Here is a 6,156-nt window from a genome sequence, read left to right on the forward strand (position 1 = left end):
CAGAGCAATTGTTTGTACCCCCTACCACACGCATGACTTCAGAGGGGGTGGAGCTATGTTAGGATAAAGGCAACACTTCTGAAGCCAAATGGGACACATGAGCTCCATAAAAGTGACATTTTCTGAGAGAGGACATGTGTGTCAACGTTTTCACCGAAACACATGACAGTGGCATAAAAGATGTGGCCGTGAGGACAGGTTGTTCACCAAAGAAAAAGCAAATGTTCAGGGCTTCTACGCTCTAGTACAGACCTGGGCAAATTAAGGCCCAAGGGCCACATGCGGCCCGTTAAGCTTTTTAATCTGGCCCGCCGGGCATTCCCAAATAATTTTTTTTAATCTTTAACATCAGAACTGTAGCTGCCATTATGGTGTGCAGTGATGTTTTCTAATGGCCGTAAGTCTTGAACTATACACAGTATTTGTATGGTTGGAATCTGTGCTTTTGCATGATATTTTAGTGACTAGTGTTGTCTTGATACCAATATTATTTCGATATTTTCGGTACTTTTCTAAATAAAGGGGACCAGAAAAAATTGCATTATTGGCTTTATTTTAACAAAAAATCTTAGGGTGCGGCGGACCGGTACTTTTCAGAGGCGGTATGGTACCGAATATGATTCATTAGTATCGCGGTACTATACTAATACCCGTATACCGTACAACCATACTAGTTACTATGGTAATCTACGTCACAGCAGGTCAGACGAGGCACCAAGCAGTGTTGGTGGGGTTTGATTGTAAAATATGTTGATTGAGAGGGGGTTCATATGTTCTCAATATTCAGGGTTTTATCGTTCATAGAAAAATTCAAAATTCCATTCCGTTTTTAAGGTGGTCTGTCATAACATTTTTAGCATTCAATCAGACTTTATTGTGAGGTTTTGTATTAGTTTTCCTAAAAAATAGATATACCGGCCCCCAGTCACATTTTTTTTCTCTAAATTTGGCCCCCGAGTCAAAATAATTGCCCAGGCCTGCTCTAGTAAATTAGAGTGTGAGCCATCCGCTTTAATGGAGGAAGGCCGGGCTGATGGCGTTCGCCTCACTCCGATGGCCTTCCAGCCAAAACCATACATTGGACGTCAAAACTTTTTAGCCAGGGTTAAAGTAGACAAGTGTGTGAACAAAATGAGACGTTAAGCTGATCTATGTGAAAGTATGGCTGAGCTACAAGAGGAGGTAATCTCGCAGTTCTGTTGGAAATATTTGCCATTATAAAGGTGCGTACCCATTCAATTGGCCCATTTTTTTGTTTATTTGTGAATAGCGTCGCCATGGTAACTTGAAATGTTCCCAATTTAAAATACCCCCATAGGCGCAAAATAGACTTTTCCGACGGCGTAACATATGTGGGGGTTCGTAGGCCAGTTTGTCTCGTATTAGACAAAAGGTGTTTTTATTTTGTTCGTGAATAGTGTAGCCATGGTAACACGAAATGTTCCCAATTTAGATTTCCGCCATCGGCGCGAACGAGACCTTTCCGACGGTATAAAAGTACTTCAGATTCTGATTCTGATTGTAAAAAAAAAATATATTTCTTTACTTTGACGTTATTCCTTCAAAATAACAACTTTTCCCCTCTTAATATTACAACAGTATACTTTAAAATTATGACTTTTATTTAGTACAATTACAACTCTATTATTATTACCTGAATAATTACGACTACTCTAAGACTACACATTTCGAAATGGTATATACGTAGTCCTTTTTACTTTGATATATTTACCATATTGTCTTCAATAAGTTACTTTAGGCCTGATATTATCAGGACTGTGTACACGTTCTACAACGAACTGGGGTTGTAGGATCACACTTTACATTTAAAACAAACTAACCTTTCACTTTCACTCCGTGTTCCCCCCGAAGCCCTTCACTTGATTGCACAGTTTGATGCCTTTTTTTCCCCTCCTCAAGCTAATTATAACCCATGCTTACGTACAAGCCGCTACCAAGAGCTATATTTTCATCCACTCTTATGCCCTTAAAATTTCAGGACTGCGAAACACCCTTTTCAAATTAAAGGTCGGATATGTGCCAGAACCTACTATTATAAGAAAAGGGGAGTTTTTGTGTGTGTTTTTTCGCAGTATTTTGCAATAAAGAACCGTCTTAAGTTTCTACAGCCTCTCCCAGCCTCAAGATAACACTTTAGCTCTCCAGCTTGTGAAAATCTTCCACTCTGCGGCAATTTAAAGCTTATAGTTGCGGACTGAGGCGTTGCTTATCTGCGTTAAAGCAACTGTAGGTAGCAATTTGACTTTAAAAATAAAACTTGTAAATGACTCGAATGGTACACTGTCTTGTAATACGGAGACATTGTTGTGGCCATGGTGACTAGATGACTTAATATTAATGGTAATGTAATAATGGTGGACCAGCCTGGACCACCAGAATGTTGTGATAGCGCTTACGTCAATGTTAATTTTACTGTTCATTAGGGCTGTGAATCTTTGGGTGTCCCACGATTCGATTCAATATCGATTCTTGGGGTCACGATTCAATTCAAAATCGATTTTTTTTCAATTCAAAACTATTCTCGATTCAAAAACGATTTTTTCCCGATTCAAAAGAATTCTCTATTCATTCAATACATAGGATTTCAGCAGGATCTACCCCAGCCTGCTGACATGCAAGCAGAGTAGTAGATTTTTGTAAAAAGCTTTTATAATTGTAAAGGACAATGTTTTATCAACTGATTGCGATAATGTAAATTTGTTTTAACTATTAAATGAACAAAAAATATGACTTATTTTACCTTTGTGAAAATATTGGACACAGTGTGTTGTCAAGCTTATGAGATGCGATGCAAGTGTAAGCCACTGTGACACTATTGTTCTCTTTTTATTTTTTTTTTACAAATGTCTAATGATAATGTCAATGAGGGATTTTTAATCACTGCTATGTTGAAATTGTAACTAATATTGATACTGTTGTTGATAATCATTTTTGTTTCACTACTTTTGGATTGTTCTGTGTCGTGTTTGTGTCTCCTCTCAACTGCTCTGTTTATTGCAGTTCTGAGTGTTGCTGGGTCGGGTTTGGTTTTGGAATTGGATTGCATTGTTATGGTATTGCTGTGTATTGTTTTGTTGGATTGATTAATGAAAAAAAAAAAAAAAAAAAAAAATTACAACTTTTTTTAAATAAATAAATAAAAAAATCGATTTTTTAAAAATGAGAATCAATTCTGAATCGCACGTGAGAATCGCGATTCGAATTCGAATCGATTTTTTCCCACACCCGTATTGTTCATACTACTGCTTTACTAGTTATTCAGTATATAAGTTATTGTAGTACTTGTACAAGCTTGCTAGTAATTTACAGCGTACTGTGAATGCTCCAATCCATACCTCAAATGAATCAACAGCAGAGTCTCCAATAGTCGCTGGGTGTGTGGTCTACAAAAAGAAATAACCGCTGTGGTCTCCAATTAGTGCCGCGTCATAAGCCGTAGCTGTAGGCAACCTCCTGATGTAGTTTTCCTTAAGTCCACAAGATGGCAGTAGCTGCATTCGCCGTATGATGACGACTGACCTTTACCTAGCAGAATTAGAGCGGTGATATGATGCACGATGATATTTGATGCCGCAGGTAGCACACAATCTATTTGTGGCAGTCCAAATGTGTTTGACTTTATTTAAGTGCTGCTTTATTTTGAGGTGGACCGCTCGCTGTTGAAATGGAGGAATTATATTTCTGGAGCAAGTCCAAATGGTGTCATTATTTGGGTGATAGTGCCTTGCGATTGGCTGGCGACCAGGTCAGCAACCCGTGGCTCTTGGGCCACATGCGGCTCTTTAGTGCCGCCCTAGTGGCTCCCTGGAGCATTTTTACAAAAGGATAGAAAATGGAAAAATAATTTTTTTGTTTTTTTATTATTTTTTTGTTTAAGGACACAAACACAAACACAAACCTTCCCGATTGTTAGAAAGCCCACTGTTTAATATGTTTGTGTGTGTGCTTCACTGATGAGAGTGTTTGGTGAACATTGTTTTGTCCTATTAATTTCGGCGGTTCTTGAACTCACCATAGTGTGGACTGTGACGCAACAGTTTTGTTTACATATAAAATCTTCCACTACCTTCTTTGTCTCATTTGGTCCACCAAAAGTTTCATGCTGTGCGTGAATGCACAAAGGTGCGCTTTATTGATGTTATTGACTTGTTGGCACGCTAATTAGGCTATTTAGTTGACGCAGGTCATATCGCCTTGTCTCTGCTCTGTCTGCGTCACGGCGGTGTTCGGCCTTGGCCGTCAGCAGGCCGAGTCTGGACACAAACACTGATAAAGACAACTGGCAATCTTTTGGATTGCCAGCTTGCACAGATACAAATATACCACTTCAGCACAAATGACAATAATTTATATCAACGGCCCTTAAGCATAAATTATGATGATAATATATACATAATTATTCTAACATTTAGACAAACAAATCACTTTATATTTTCAGTCTTAGGACATCTGACTTGTGTGGGCTTCAGCAACTTCAAGCTCGGTCATCTTTTACTGGTCGCTATGGTTTTATTATTATTAGCCTTTATTTAACCAGGTAAAATCCCATTGAGATCAAAGATCTCCTTTCCAAGGGAGACCTGGCCAAGAGGGCAGCAGCAAGGTTACATTAAAAACAGTAAACAAATACATAAAACATCACATTTACGACATTAAAACTTGCTCACATAACACATGTGCATACAGACAAGGTAGACTGCAGTCCTTTCACAGAAGCTTTAAACTCATTCAACGTAACAAGGGTTTGAAGTTTAATATTCGATTGTAGGTTATTCCAAGCCTTTGCTGCTGAAAACCTAAATGCTTTCTTGCCCAGTTCAGTTCTTACTTTGGGTACGACAAATTGCAGAACATTCATTGAACGAAGATTGTGACTTCCTTGTTTCTTTGTTAAAAGACAAGACAGATAAGATGGAGTGATACCCAGAATGGTTTTGTAGATGAAAACATACCAATGATTGAGGCGTCGAGCACTTAAAGATGTCCAGTTAACCATTGAGTATAATACGCAATGGTGAGTAAGGGGAGCGCAGTTGGTGATAAATCTCTTTTGTCGCTTCATTGAGCGACATGTCGAGCGTATACCGTAGGAGAGCCCCGGGTTCGGTTCTCAGTGTTTCAACAATGAAAAGCTGTTTTTAGACTGCAGCGGTGAATCTGTCACTGCTGCCTTTTTCCCAAAAATATATAGCAACACTCTAAGCCACATGGATATGAATACAAAGCCACAAGGCGGCCAATAGAAATGAGCAGGACAGCACATATAGATTAATCCAAAAAATAAGTGCATTTTTACCCCGGGACACATTCTGTGCTCTTGCATCCGCTCCTGAAATAGCCTGGAGCATGGCTTTTGTGATGGTGCGTGCAACCACAAAGTGCACGTCCGCACACAATCATCTATTCTTTTTGCGCTCTGGTGGAACTTTTGATGGAAGCCTTGTTGCGCCCAGGACTTGTAGGTACTTGGAAATAGAATGGTAATTCTATGCTGGTGTTCTGATTGCTTTAAATAGTTTTGTGAGTTGAGAAATACACACACAGCTTGCCTGACTTGAGGGTTTCGCGCAGTATTCTTGCTGTTCTTCACAGTAAGAGTAACGTTATGACTCCAGTGGTTGACACCAGGGGGTGAGTTTTTACACTGGGTGGACCGGCAGCGTTAAATGTCTAATTATGCCAGAGTTCAGTGTTCTCCGCGTTCCCATGGCACGCGCTCTGTAATCAGTCGTGTCCAACGCCACATGAGACGCCGCGTCGCCGATATGACGCCAAGAGAACACAAGTCCCCGCTGTTGTCAGACCTTTAATTAGGGCCCTTTCAACAGGGACAGAACAAGAAGACATTTTTATGGACTTATTTTCATCACCTGCACATTACATAGCAGCCCTCCTTAGAATTAGAAGAGGCCTGCTTTGATTTATGCAATGACTTACAATTTAATTTTGAATTATTTACTCGTCTTTAAGCTTGCTTTAAGTGCTGCGGGCGTGTTGCAGACTTACTGTCATTATAGGGGTTTGGAACAATGCAGCAATTACGGCCCTCCCTCCTGTTGTTTATAGGAGAAAAAAAATGCTAGGAGACAAACCACTTGTTGACGCATACCAGGATATTTACATTACTCTTTCTGG

The sequence above is a fragment of the Entelurus aequoreus genome, linkage group LG03, assembly GCF_033978785.1.
Source record: "Entelurus aequoreus isolate RoL-2023_Sb linkage group LG03, RoL_Eaeq_v1.1, whole genome shotgun sequence".
In the NCBI taxonomy this organism is placed as follows: Eukaryota; Metazoa; Chordata; class Actinopteri; order Syngnathiformes; family Syngnathidae; genus Entelurus; species Entelurus aequoreus.